The sequence below is a fragment of the Ambystoma mexicanum genome, chromosome 6p, assembly GCF_040938575.1.
Source record: "Ambystoma mexicanum isolate Mex_15411 chromosome 6p, UKY_AmexF1_1, whole genome shotgun sequence".
Taxonomy (NCBI): domain Eukaryota; kingdom Metazoa; phylum Chordata; class Amphibia; order Caudata; family Ambystomatidae; genus Ambystoma; species Ambystoma mexicanum.
In genome coordinates this window covers 360,447,399-360,462,198 of record NC_090935.1, presented here as the reverse complement: position 1 = coordinate 360,462,198, position 14,800 = coordinate 360,447,399, and the positions used below count along the sequence as shown (strand labels likewise).

General features: G+C 51.0%; 1 protein-coding gene across 2 annotated transcripts in view; it reads left to right on the top strand.

The window, feature by feature from the left end:
• The window catches only part of NADK2 (NAD kinase 2, mitochondrial), a 1,037,189-nt gene that overhangs the window by 782,855 nt on the left and 239,534 nt on the right, over positions 1 to 14,800 (top strand). The window lies entirely within an intron of this gene.

Sequence of the window (14,800 nt, the reverse complement as noted above, 5' to 3'; positions counted from 1 at the left end):
CAAGTCCATCTCCATCGAGACTATCTTATGGTCAGCTATTCCAATCGGGCCCGCTTGCACCTCCCGGATGTCTCCCACTAATCCCCCCGAGACCCATATATAATTATCCTGGTTTCCGATCCATGGACCCCCGATATGAATGTGTAACCCTCTTCTTCCCCCCCTTACCTCTCTCCACACATCCCTCAATCCCAGCCTACCAATCTTTTCCTTCAATTCAGCCGACATCACTGCCCCGCCACCTCTCACACTTTTACCATTTCTGTCCCTCTCCCTGTCCCATGCGATGTTCAGGTCTCCCAACAGAACAATCTGCCCCCAGGACTGTTCTAACAATATCAGTAGAAGCAGCAAAAACTGTTCCTGACCAGAGTTGGGGCCATATATCACCGCAATAGTGTAAGGGGCAGCTTGAAGCTTCCCTCTGGCCACTATGTATCTCCCCTCTTTATCTCTCGTCACTGCTTCAACTCTGAAGTCAACCGTATTTCTAATAGCTAACGCTACCCCCTTCGTTTTGCTTTGGCCTGAGGAATGCAGAATCTGATCAAAGCCCCTCAACTTTAACCTTCCCTGGTCCCTGGATAACCAGTGCGTTTCCTGGAGGCCTAGAATGTCGGGTCTTTACTTCCTCACAAAGTGCTCCAACTTTTTCCTCTTTAGTGGGGAATTCAGCCCTCTCACATTATGCGTTACCCACTTAAGGAGTTAGAGAATAAAACTTGAGCCTTTCTATGAGCCTCTGCGCTCTCACCCCTCCTCTCCTTGAATGCCTCGTCCCCCCTCCCTTTGCCCCCCCTCTCACTGGAAGGACACTCCGCTTACTCACCACTCATAACTCGGGCATCTCCACCCTTTCCTTACCCAAGATGGTTGCTTCTCCAGAAGCCCGTAGCTTGAGTTCCCCTTTTAGAGGCCCACCACCCCTTTTACCACCAATGAGATTCAGGAGCAAACGGATATCTCATTCCTCTCTTCACTTGCAGTTTCTTTTCGCTGCTGCCTGCCATCCTTGTCACTTTTCTTCCTTTTTGTTACGCTCACCTGACTCCCACGGAGGCGCTGGCCTGGTTCGCGCTGCTGTGCCCTCTTCTAAGGTGATGCGCAGGGTTCGGAAGACGGACTGGACCGGGCCCCCAAATCTGGCTTGTCTGGCTCGCAGAGGTATCCTTCTGTAGGCGAAAATAGGGGATTAACTGTCTGCGGGGTAATGCAACCGGCCTCCCACTTTCCCCTCTCACCCTCCTCGAAACCCTTCTGTGATTCCTCGTAGCGTCTCACCTTAGGGTCGGAAGGACGAGCTCTCCATCCTGCTTCTGATGCAGGGGCGCGTTGGTATCCAGTTACTTCACTGGATTTTCGGATTGGTGAGAACAAAACTTGCTTGGCTTCCAGGTAAGTTTTTTGATAAGAGGTTCCCCTTGTGTCCATGCATTAATGTACTAATGCTAGTGTATTTTTCCCCATAGGGGCCGGGGTTCGGAATGCCGGGGAACAGACACCAACCCGAGATGAGAGGTGAAATCCTTGTAGAAATCAGGTAAGTCTTTAATGAGCGTTTTTTGGTAATGTCTTTTCATTCGCTCATTAACGCTGATGTCTCTTTTTCCCCTTAGGGGCCGTGGTCCGGAAATGCCAGGATGCGGCGCGGACCCGAAATGAAGAGGGAATGAATCAACAGGTAAGTCTTAACATGGAGATTTAGCTTTCTTTATTCCCTTCTCTCACCTTTTGTTCTGGTCTTTTTCTCCCTAGGCGCTGGGGCGTGACTGCGAATCCGGATGATCGCTGCTGAACATGGAGGCGCCCTGTAAAGGTGAGTGGAATGTGGCGCTGCAGCGATCGACGCAATGAGCTTTTAAATAAAAGTTTTCCCTTTCAGGATTGTCAGCGAGATGTCTCCGGGATGCGGATTTAGCAGGTAAGGACTTTTCCTTCTTCTGTTCTCTTCTTCTCTTCCTTTGCAGGTGATCCAGGATGCTGGCAGGCGTGGCAGAAGTCAGGATGCAGGAGCAGACACGGTGAGCGTCCAGCTGCTAGATGCAGAACAACGCGAAGCACATGTGGCTGTTCAGGTGGGGTTTAAATAGCCTTGGAAGAAGTTCCAGGTATGTATCCTTCCTCCAATCAGGTATGTATCCTTCCCCGACCACGCCCGGATGGTAAATTAGTCCCACAGATAAAGTAGTTCCTTTCAGGCCTTAAGGAGGCCGGGATCTTGCAGCATGGTCTGCATCAGGTAAGTGCACCCAAGCACTGCCATAATGAGCCTGGCGCCTATGGCGCCAGGACTGATATCTTTTATGAGCCTGGCGCCATAGGCGCCAGGACACTGTCCAAAGGGCCCCTATATGGGGTTGCTGGGTCCTTCCTTGGGGACTGGATGTCCGCTTCCGGGGACGCAGGGCTTGAACCGGCTCCGCGGGAGCAGACATCATGACACTTTTCTCTCCCACTGTCGTCCAGCTCCAAGGTTTTGACTTGGTGCACCCGACGGCGCCTCGCATCCCAACGCTCGGTGGGGTTTCCTCACATTCAATGCGAAGAATATCAGCTCCTTCCTGTAAAGATGTAACCCGCTTCTGAGCTCCCTCCCATTCAAAAATAAGGCCAAACGGGAATGTCCATCTATACCGTATGTCCTTTTTGTTCATAACTTTTAACACTGGGCCCATTTGTCGCCTCTTCATGAGGGTGCTACTTGCTAAATCCTGAAACAATGCAATCTGCTGCCCCTTGTACATAATGGGTTCCCGCTGCCAAGCCGCTCGAAGAACTGCCTCCTTTTGGGCATACCTAGTAAAAGCTGCCAGGAAGTCTCTAGGTCTCACCATCTGGCCCTTGATCATCCGCCCTACCCTCTGCACCCGGTCCAGTTCAAGTTTCTCAGGGTCCCCTCATCCAGGATGTCGGTGAAAATGCCTTGAAGTACCGCCTTCAGCTCCCTGTCTAACACTGACTCTGGCAGCAATTTAACTCTAATGTTGATCCTTCGGGATCTATTCTCCAAGTCTTCCATTTGAACAAAGATTTCTCGTAGCAACATCCAACCTCTCAATGGCCTCACTATTAGCTGTGGTTTCATCCTCTACCTCTTGGAGGCCTTTTTCGAGAGTGTCAGTCCTTTCCCCCAATGGCCGCATCTCTTGTCTTATCTCTCCAAGGGCCTCATTCAGGTCCGCTCTCATTAGTTGAAATTGGTCCTGGAAGGTCTTGGCCAAGCTCAATTGAAGGGCTTGCAGCTCCCCCCTGAATTCCTGTTTGGACATCACAGCCTGTTCCTCCGTTGCTCCCTGAACAGAGTCCGCCCCAGGCTTCTCACAAGCCGGCCCGGGACCTTCCCCCGAGGTGTGTACTGGCCAAATTGCAGGTAGTGCGCCCACCGCGTCGCCTGCAGCTTGAGCCCCCTTTCACCCTTTGTTTTTGGATTTGGTGGACATGCTGCTCGTTACCCTAATGTTCGATCCTTCGTATCTGCTCCGAAAGGCGGGTCGTAGGTAAGCTTCAGTCCGCTACCTCCCCACTCCACCTGGTTGGGCAGAAATGTAATACCCCCAATGGTCTAAGGTACGAACCACTGCCACGCTCTCTAGATGAGTAAACCGCAGAGTGCCGCTTCTCTTGCCCCCTCAACTGGGCTTTCAAGAAAACGCCAAGCTTTACCTTGCACAGTGCAGTACCGTCGCCTTGTTTGGTTCCACCTAAAGCAATCCGGGGATCTCCCGCGCCGCTGCCTCCCTCTCGTCAGGTTCCTCTCTACTCCAAAGGGGAGCCGGGGCACTTGATTGGGCCTATCCTCGAAACCCCTTCAGGGCCGTAGTGCCAGACAGTCCACCCCTCGCTGCCCCCCTGCACAGCCCTCGACCTCTCCTCCAACCACCGCGGATTTCTCCAATGTTCTTGCCTCGGGGAGATTAGAAGGGGGTTGATTCTTCCCCACAGCCTCGGCAACTTCCCCGCTCCCCCCCTCACTCTTTAGGCCTCAAACCAGACTCAGGCAGACTCTTCCACCACGCCAGCTTCCTCCTGCGCCGTCTCCACTCACTTGCTTGGGCGATGAAGGGTGGCCCACGGCGTCTGGTCCTGCAACACGGAGAGCCGCCAGGCCAGGGGGGCTGGGCATGTCTCCACAGCCCCTTCCTCGGGTTTCCCGTTCTCACCTGGACCCTCTGTTGGGCCTCCGCCCCTGCACCCCTCCGGGGCTCCTTCGTCCTCCTGCAGCACTTCACCTCCACGAGGGGGCGGGCCACTAGATTTCCTCCACGGGGCCTCACTCCAGTGGTCCGCTTCCTAGGTTCCGAGGGGCTTACGGCTCACGATGCCTCTCGATGCCTCCTCACGCTGCCGCGGCTCCTCCGCACTCACTCCTCCAGCCGGCCGCAGACGCGGTCCCTGCCCCCTTCACCGCAGCGCAGGGCTCAAAACGCCGCACCAGCCGCCAGCCCACGCCGATTCACTCCCCAACTCTTCCTCACTCGCCCGGGGTCCTACCCGGCCACTGATGGAGCCTGGTGATGGGGCTCCCGGCAGCGCCGTCGGCACGTCTACCCGGTGCTGGTGGCCATCTTGGACTTGACTTTGCCTTCTAGTTATGGTAGTCTCTACCTTCGGGTAATCGTCCAGAGTTGTTTTCTGCGTGAGCACCCACTTGGTGCCAGACGCCTTTGTTGCAGGCTTTTCCCCTGTTTTCTCAAGTTCCTTTATTTGTTCAAAGTTCAATTAACAGCTTGCTACTTTTGTTCAACACAGTACGATTTCTTTATCCGCTTTCCCCTCGACTCACCGATTGTGATGAACTGCTCTGCTTTCTTGTCTTTAGTCAAGGCCGGTACCATTGGGACATGCATCTCTCCCCAGCTTGGCTGTCAGCAGAGGAGGTGCCCTGCCACCCTTGACATTTGCTGCAATACACGCTGGCTGTTATTCACGGTCTTGCGATTCCTTCTCATGAGGCTTCATGGGCCTCTGTCGATAAGGGCAAGGTCACTTCTCCCTTTGGTATCCTCTCGACTTGCGCAGTCTATCGCCTCCTCTTGAACCGCTGTGCTGAGTTAGCTCACATTGTGCGGTCTGCCTTGCTCGTAGTGTGCTGTTGTGCTCCACCTTTCATCCCTGTGGGGGGAAAAAAGTGCTGTCAGGTGTGTGTGATTTAGGTCAATTGCCTGACTCTGCTTGACCTGCATCGGGCCATGTCAGGTAAACGTGTTTCACATTAATGCATTGTCTTTGGTGTGCAAAGGTGTTTGTGTTGGAAATGAGGGGGGTTTTAGAGGGGTTTTGAAATGAGTGGAAGGGTTTGTGTGGCAAATGGGAATAGCTAGGATTGTCAAATGAACGGGGGGGTATTGTGGGAATTGTAGGGTTTTATTTGAGCAGGTTCGGAGTGCAGAAAATAATCAGGGGAACTGGAAGAAGAATGGTTGGGAGTATTGGAGTAGAAGGTGGGAAAGCAGTGTTTCTCGGAGATGTGGTTTTCGATCTACTGGGGTTTGTGCTCCTAGGGTATTTACCAGATATTGAGGGGACTTCTGGTTGAGACAGAGATCTAATGGGAGTAAGGGAGGCAGATGTAATACAGCCAACGAAGGTTTCAGGTATCTCGCCTGCCTCTTTCTCTGTTACAATACAGTCTCTCCCTGAGGTTATTCCCTAGAGTACAACCCAGGGCTTGCCCATCCCGGAGAGTCTTTCTCGCTCTTTCAACCCTAGATTTGGGATCTGCGCAGATCAGCCGTTCGTGGGCCACCTGAATAATGGTTTCTCGAGGTTCTCTATGTGAGATAACCCTCGAGTATCTCACAACTGTCCCTCTTGGACCCCCCTCTATCCAGCCCGTGTACACTGCCCCTACCCCCTCACACACAGGTGCACTTCCCCCGGTGAACCCCTCTCGCACAGGTACACTGGCCTCTCCCAACCCCCCCCCTGCATAGGTACACTGGGCCCCTGCCTCCCACCCTAATCAGGTTAACTGTCCGCCTCTGCACATGTACACTGCACTCCCACCCCTGCACATGTACACTGTCCCCCACACACAGGTACACTGTTCCCATGCACAGGTACTGTCCAACCCTCTTCCCCTGCATGCTGGTACTGTGCCCCCCTGCACTCACTGTCCCCCTCACACTCAATAACCCTGCACACTAACTGCCACCTCACACTAACAATGCCACCTCACACTGCACCCCCACCACACACATTGCTGCAAAACATACACACTTCTCCCTCAGTCACAATCTGATAACCCGGCACACACCACTGATTTTCCCCTCCCGCCCCACACTCAGCCTCCACACTAGCCATCTAATTTTATATAGCGCTACAAGCCTGCAGGTATCTAAGCACTGCAATAACAGTTGACATTACTATCCCAGTGTGTGGTACAATGTATTGACCTCAGAAGGATGAAAGGCTGAGTTGCTCCTGCTGGGGTTTGAACCTGCATAAGCAGGCTGCGCACATGCCAAAACAAGTGCTCAACTCGCTGTGCTATCCAACTGGCATATCCCCACAAAGACACTATCCCCCCAAACACCACCCACACATGTACTGCAACCCACACACAGCTCCCACACACATTGTCCCCCAACATGCTGTCCCACTAATCCCCCCCCAACCTACCCACAGCAATGTTGTCAGTAAATAGGCATTTTAGGGAGAATGTGATTTGTGTACCAGGACATTTAAAATCAATCCCTGGCAATGATGCAGCTGCTTGGACGTATGTGACCAAAAGCTGCCAAAAATGCTAGTAGCAGAGGATATGAGGGTAATAACTGACACAGAATGTACAGTACCTATTCAAAAGTCAAAACTATTGAGTTTGTCAATGCTTTTACTAAATGTACATTACTAGCCACAACCACCTACAATAGGATAAAAGCAACTCAAGTTGTGGAATTGTTGCGTATTTCTTACTGTTTGATTGATGCACTGGATTTTGAAATGTGGTTTGTGTGTACATAGCGTTCTTTTTGGAAGTTTCTTGCAGGCACTAATCTATTAAAGGAAGCAAAGAACCGTGGTCTCGATTGCCTCCCGGTGGAATTCACTGGCCACTTGGTTGCATTCTGAATCCCACATTATCCAGAGATTTAAAAACTTGGATAATGGCGGGTTCAGAATGCCTCCAAGTGGCCTACTTAAAAAAGGATCTCCCAGACTGTCTGAAAACCATCATTGTCAGGTTTCCATTCATGCAGGAATGGAGTTGTATGCTTGTTTTTTACTTCCTTCTCCTGTAACCTTGGTATCCTCCTATGGTCCTGTACATGGTCCTCCTTTGGTCATTCTAAGGAAGTCTGTAAATCTCAGAGCAGCACTAGCTGATTGCGTACTACTCTGCCGCTTCATGGCCCCTGTGCCAGGAGTCGATCTCCCTTTCATCAATACATTTCTTCACATCTCATTCTGATGTCTGTTATGCGTAACATTTTGGAGAAGATGATGGTGTATATATGATGTCCACGGACAAAGGGTGACATCCCACCCAATGTTCCCAGGGATGGTCGGCAATTTATACTGCCACAACACCCCATGACTGGCTGCTAGCGGTGGCAGAGAGGGTGGGAAAGAGCAACACAATTGAGCGTTTAGTCTAGCTCAGCCTACCATAGCCATTCCGGTAAACTTGAAGTAGGATCATTTCATGCCCGTGGATCCGCAGAACAGAGCCCACAGAAGGCAAGGAACTGGAGCTTAATTTCTTTTATTTATTTAAAGTGATTTAAACGGTTATACAATCGACAACCTTTAACCACCAAAACAAAACCCTTTTTTTTTTACAAAAGAAAAAACACTGTTTAGCAGTAAATAAAGGGTAAAGAAACATTCAGTAGTTACAAGCCCACATTTCCTGAATAAGAATTAGAAATTTCGCCAAAGTTATTGGTATCTTTTTCGCCCGATAACAGGATCTTCCCCAGTAAGTCCTTGTGTCTATGACCATACCTATTAATCACATCAGACAATAAAAGCTCTTTAATTTGACACGATCGAGCAATCCATCACTAAATGTTGCACATTTTTGCTCAAATCATCCTCTTTGCAAAGTCTACACAATTTAGCGTCCAAGTCATTGACCCTTTGCTTGAAAGTCTTTCGTTTTAAATAAATTCAAACGAAATCTGAAGAATTGGTCTCTATAAAAAACAATGTGGAAATGATTGCAGGTAGCTCGGCAAAGAAATTGGTTTCCTGCTTTCCTCTATTGGTTTCCCATAAGATCTGTATCTCTGACTGTCATCCTCTGTTCTGAACCAGCCTGAGAATATAATTTCTTTTTAATTTTATCCGGGTTAGCAATTAAAGTTTCTAATGCTCCCCTTCCTCCCCCGTTTCAGAAGAAGAGTATGACACTTTGCTTCCCACTGGATAAGCCCAGGTTCCTGATGTTCTATTAATGCTTTCTTCTAACATATAAAGCCACCCTTTGGCAACTCATCAATACATTTCCTGTAATAAGAGAGCATTTTCCACTCCACCAGTGCCGCCAGGGGATTCAGGCTCAGTTCCGTTCTGACGGCTTGCATAGGGGTACTTTTGGGTAATTTCAATGTCCTTTTTCCACAAGATCCCCTGTATCTTTGGCCAGTTCTTCATGTCAAAGTTCAGAGAGGTTTCTGCCCCATATGTTTGGATTGGAATGACCTTGGATCTATAGAACTTAGAGGGATTAGAGAAAAGCCTTCCCCAAGCCTGACAAGTTCCGAGCTTCCTTTGCTAAAGCTTCATTTCGAATGTATTGTGTCCTCCAACGTATTCAACATCTTTGACATGTAATGTCCACAGCTGTGTACTTCGTAAACTTTTTCGGCATAGGGCGTCCTACGTCGGGTCGATGTCCCTCGAAGGCCTCCGTTGAGGGCTACGTCACTGGATGTTATAAATAGGACGCATGGTGCCCGTAGCCTCGGTTCTGTTTTTCCGCAAACGTGTTTGCTTCAGAGACTCGGCGCGCCTCATGTATTCCTAGTGAATGTCTTCATCGACCACTCCGACTCCGCGGTCTGGCTTCAAGACTTGCCGGGACTGCAAGTCTAAATTCTCCAGCATTGGATCTCTCATGGATTCACATGCTTTGAATATTCCCCGTCGTCAGGCTGGGAATCCCCGGTACATTATATAGACCCTTTCCCGTAGGAAAACTTTTTCGACGCTTATGCGTCCTATCCACCTCGTTTTGTATCATGCGTGCCCCTGCCGTAAGGACGTCATGATATAAATACAGGCCCCGCCCCCGCGCTCCCTCAGATTTCAACCGTCTTTCAAAGCAGTGGGATCTTCGTGTTACTACTAGTGATAACTAGATTGTTTTTTTGTCTGTTTCGCGTAAGCGAAGTTCAAATCTGGAGAATTATGTCTGGAAAGGCGTTATTTCGCCCATGTGCAACCTGTGGCCTCAAAAAGGTTTATGAAGGAGACGGCCACATGGACTGTATCTACTGTCTCCACCCGCACCACACGGCGGATACATGTGAAATATGCCAGGGTTTCTCCCAAAAAACCCTTAAGGACCGTAAAAGAAGGCTGGTCGACTGGCTTAATGACGGAGCGGGTGCCTACCCGGCTTCGGAAGTTGGCTCCACGGCCTCCAGGAGCAAGTCGGAGCCTCCATCGAAGAAGGTGCGGCCAGCAGAAATTCGCCCTGAGGACAAGCATAAGGGGAAACATGCTGGATCCTCCTCATCTCATAAAAAGCCCTCCTCCTCCTCATCATCTAAGACGGAGAGGCTGGCGCTGTCTAAATCCTCCTCAGGGGACCGTCCCAGGTCTTCCGTGAGTCGAGAAGCTTCAGCCGGGAAGTCGGCATCGAAATCGACAACGAAGTCTAAAGGCTCGACGACGACGACTTCCTCGTCGACCTCGGTGTCATTGACGATGCCTATTACCGTTCAAGCAGCAGCGGTTGGGATTCCTTCGTCGACGGAAACTCAGTCTATGGCTTGGCTGCCTGAGGTCTATGACCCGATCCCCCCTGAGGTCTTACTGCAGCCAGACACGGCCTGCTCGGCGGAAGGGGAAGGTGACATGGTTCTGCAGCCATTGGATTTAGGCTTACGGCCTTCCACGTCGACGACGACGGCGACGAGTGCGAGCGGGGGTATGGTACCTATATCATCCACGTTGCTGAACCCCCAGACAGTTTTGTCTCTGGATGTGCTTAATACTCTTCAGAAGCTACTACAGCGGCTGGATACCCAGTTCCCTCAACCTGGGACGTCATCGTCACTTTTGTCTGTACCTTCCGTCGACGAGCAAACTTGTACGGCTCGCTCGTCGACGAATCACCCATCGGCTCCCCAGGCGGTAAAAGATCGTCCTCGAGCTCAGGAGGAGGGTGAGTTGTCGGAGTCCGACTCTATACGTGATGACTCTGGGTCAGACATCTCCCTGTCACCGTCGAGGGACCCGACATGGAATTCGGATGTAGAATTGGAGTCTACGAGGAGCCAGACACAGCCATCTCCCCCTGATGATGTGGGAGCCTTCCATGCAATGATGGGGAAAGCGTGTTCCGAATTCGGCTTGATTCCTGAGGAGCAGAGGAAAGACTGTTTCCTTTTTGACCATATGGGTCAAAGGAGAAAATCGGTATTTGCCATCCCAATCCTTGACCACGTGTGGCAAGAAGGTCTCAAAACGATGCGCCATCCGTTCTCGGAACCAGCCATAAAGGGACGGATCGAGAAAAAGTTTAAAGCTCCGGAGTCCACTCCAAAATGTCTAACATCACAGCCTTTGTCTGACTCGGTGGTGTCGGCGGCAGCAGCTAGGAAGGCCAGGGTCCAGCAAAAATGTTCAACGCCACCGGAAAGCGAGGCTAGGAGGCAGGACGCATTTGGAAAGAAGGTGCTCTCGGTCGGAGCGACGACAGTAAGAGCAGCCAATTCCTTAGCGATCGTGTCACGATATGATAGGGAAATGTGGCACAAATTAGCCCCTATCCTAGAACACCTGCCAGACGAACACCGAAAAGCAGCTATGTTACTGGTGCGGGACGGCGAGGAGGCCTCGAACCACGCTATTAATATCGCAGTTGACCTAGCAGAGTCTGGTTTCAAACAAATCAACCATGGAGTAGTGCTTCGTCGACAAGCGTGGCTCAAATGTACTACTTTCCGTCCTGAAGTACAGTACAAAGTCCTGGACATGCCATGCGAAGGGGAGCACCTGTTTGGCGAAAAGGTTGATGAAGCGCTGAAAGGGATGAAAGAAGACACGGATACTGCTAGGTCCCTCGGCGCCCTTCAAACGGGTAGAAATTTTCGCTCTTTTCGCCCTTTCAGAGGTGCTTCTGGAAACTCCCGCTTTGGAGCCTCGAGGGACCGTGGATTTAACAGGCCCTCGTACTCTTCACAAGGGTTCAGACGAGCGTCCCAGTCGGCACGTGGAAGCAGGGACTATCAAGCCTCCAGGCGGCGAGGCTCAGGTCCGTCGTCAACGAAGAACAAGCAAACCAGTAACCAATGACGGCCTTCGGAACGTCCTGGGGGGTCGAGTCTCTCATCACTTCAACCGATGGAAATGCATCACCAAAGATCGATGGGTCCTAGACACGATTCGCATGGGTCATGCGCTGCAATTCAAAGACAAGCCTCCGCGTCTTCCTCCTTTATTCTCGACACAGCCCCACCTCCAAATCCTACGACAAGAGGCGGAGCTTATGTTGCGAAAAGGGGCGGTAGAGAGAGTTCCTGTGGCACAGGAAGGCCAAGGAGTTTATTCCAGGTTCTTTGTTGTCAAAAAGCCAAACGGCAAATGGAGGCCCATTCTCGACCTGAGGGTACTCAACAAGTGGCTAAAGAGCCAAAAATTCAAAATGCTAAAACTCCAAGAGGTTATCAGATCGGTGCAACCCATGGACTATCTCTCTTCACTAGACCTTCAGGATGCTTATTTTCACATCCCAATACGCCCACGACACAGGAGATATTTAAGATTCGTCGTCGGGAGAAAGCATTTTCAGTTCAAGCTCCTCCCGTTCGGGCTCAAGTCCTCCCCCAGGACGTTCACCAAGTGCTTGGCCCCTATAGCGGCCCATTTAAGGAAGGATGGTCATCATGTCTATCCATATCTAGACGACTGGCTAATCAGAGGGTCATCCAAGGAACAAACACGAGACAGTCTAGGAGCCACAATGTCCATCTTACAGGAACTGGGCTTCGCAATAAACTTCAACAAGTCCTCAGTAGAGCCTTCGAGGACCTTGGTCTTTCTAGGAGCGGAGTTTCATACGCACACAAGCCTGGTGAAACCATCCAGCGAAAGAATTCAGAAACTTCAAAACAAGGCGTCGGAATGGAGCGGCGGTACCAGAGTCTCTGTGCGCAAGTACATGTCCCTGCTAGGGACCATGTCGTCCTGCATTCCGTTAATAAACAACTGCCGTCTGTTTATGAGGCCTTGCCAGGAATTTCTAGCGGACCGTTGGGCACAGAGCAGAGGTCGCTGGTCCGACAGACTGGTCGTCGACGAACAACTAGTTCAAGCACTCGGCTGGTGGAAAGTGTCTACTCACCTAACGAGAGGGATGCCTCTACTGGAACCAGAGTTCCAAAAGACGGTGGTGACGGATGCATCGCTGAGCGGATGGGGAGCTCATCTGGATATGTTACAGGTACAAGGCCAGTGGTCTTTGCAGGAGTCCTCCCTGCATATCAACCTGCTAGAACTGAGAGCAGTGCGATGGGCTCTGAAGTCTTTTCTTCCGCAACTGAGGGACTCGGTGGTGCGTGTCATGACGGACAACACCACTACGATGTTCTACTTGAGGAAACAAGGAGGGACACGTTCCAGGTCCCTATCGACAGAGGCACAGAAAATCTGGCATTGGGCCCTGCAACACAACATACAAATCTTAGCATTTCACCTACCAGGAGTGAAAAACGTGGAAGCCGATGCCCTCAGCAGAGAAATGAACGAAGTTCACGAATGGGTGCTGAACGACCAACAACTTCAACAAGTATTCAAGGAATGGGGACACCCTTCCATAGACCTGTTTGCAACGAAGAACAACAAGAAATGCCATCAGTACGCAAGCAGATGGCCTCAGCAGGGCTCACTGGGGGATGCGTTCTCATTCCCATGGACGAACAAATTCCTGTACGCATTTCCTCCTTTTCCCCTTGTCAGGAGGACGTTGCAATGGATCCTCAGGTACCCATGTCGGGTAATTCTGGTGGCCCCATACTGGGCCAGACAAGTGTGGTTTTCAGACCTACTACACTTAGCGGCGGCGGAACCGATGAGATTCCAGAAGACCCCCGACCTTCTGTCTCGACAGGAGGGTGTCGTTTGGCATCACGACCCGGACAGCCTCAAGTTGACGGCCTGGCTCCTGACTTCGCCGAATTTGGTCGGCTAACGATTCCGGAGGACTGTCGACGTATCCTGCAAGCGGCAAGAGCACCTTCCACAAACGCCTCATACGCGTACAAATGGAAAAGGTTCTGTCAATGGTGTGAGGATCAACCAGGTTTGGCCCCGCAATCGATTAGGCCGGAACAGCTCCTTCCATACTTGCTGTTATTAGCTCAAATGGGCCTGTCGGTGTCGTCAATAAAAGTACACCTAGCAGCCATTTCCAGGTTTACTCGTCGACGGCACTCGGCACCATTGTTCAGCGACCGCCTGATTAAGCACTTCCTTAAAGGCCTCTTTCGGAGTTTCCCTCCAGAGAAGAAATTTCCACCGGAGTGGAGCCTCAATCTGATCTTAACGTCTCTTATGAAACCTCCGTTTGAGCCAATGTCATCATCGTCTCTGAAGTTTCTGTCGTGGAAATTGGCCTTCCTGGTGGCCATCACTTCAGCCCGACGTATCTCAGAAGTTCAGGCTCTAATGGTGGACCCACCATACTTACGATTTTTCAAGACCAAGGTAGTCCTAGCCACTAACCCACAGTTCATACCAAAAGCTCCTTCGGTGTTTCATAAACACTCTTCTATCGTGTTGCCTACGTTTTTTCCGGAGCCATGCTCGGGAGCGGAGCGCATGCTACACACATTGGATGTAAAAAGGGCTCTCAAGTTTTATCTTCATCGTACGCAACCGTTCAGAGAAACGAGACAGCTGTTTGTGGCCTATGGGTTGGGTGCTAGAGGAAAAGCCATTTCAAAGCAAGGACTATCAAGATGGGTGTCATCTACCATCTCGTACTGCCATTCCAAGGCAGGGAAGCCTCTTCTACGACGGCCAAGAGCTCATTCAACTAGAGCAGCGGCATCGTCAACGGCACTGTGGGCCGGAGTCCCTCTAGGGGACATCTGCATGGCGGCTACCTGGGCGACTACACACACCTTTACCCGCCATTACTGCCTGTCGCAGCAACATGCCGAAGACACCCGGATGGGACAGGCGGTGCTTCGACACCTATTCCAGTAAGGTAAGCCCCGGCTGCGGGGTGGCATCCTGTGGAATTTATGACTGTATGTGGTCCGTTTTTCCCTATGTAAACTATTACTGATGTATACATAATCTTAGGGAACGGCCTTTTGCGAAGAATGTATAGGGGTTTGCATGCACACCTCCTCTTGGGGGTAGTACTGCTATGTAATCTATTCAAAGCATGTGAATCCATGAAAGATCCAATGCTGGAGAAGGGAATAGTTTCTTACCTGTAACTCCATTTCTCCAGCATTGGTATCTTTCATGGATTCACATGCGCCCACCTGCCTCCCCTGATCATGCAAACCGGTTCCCCCACTACTTTGGGGGCCGAAATCTGAGGGAGCGCGGGGGCGGGGCCTGTATTTATATCATGACGTCCTTACGGCAGGGGCACGCATGATACAAAACG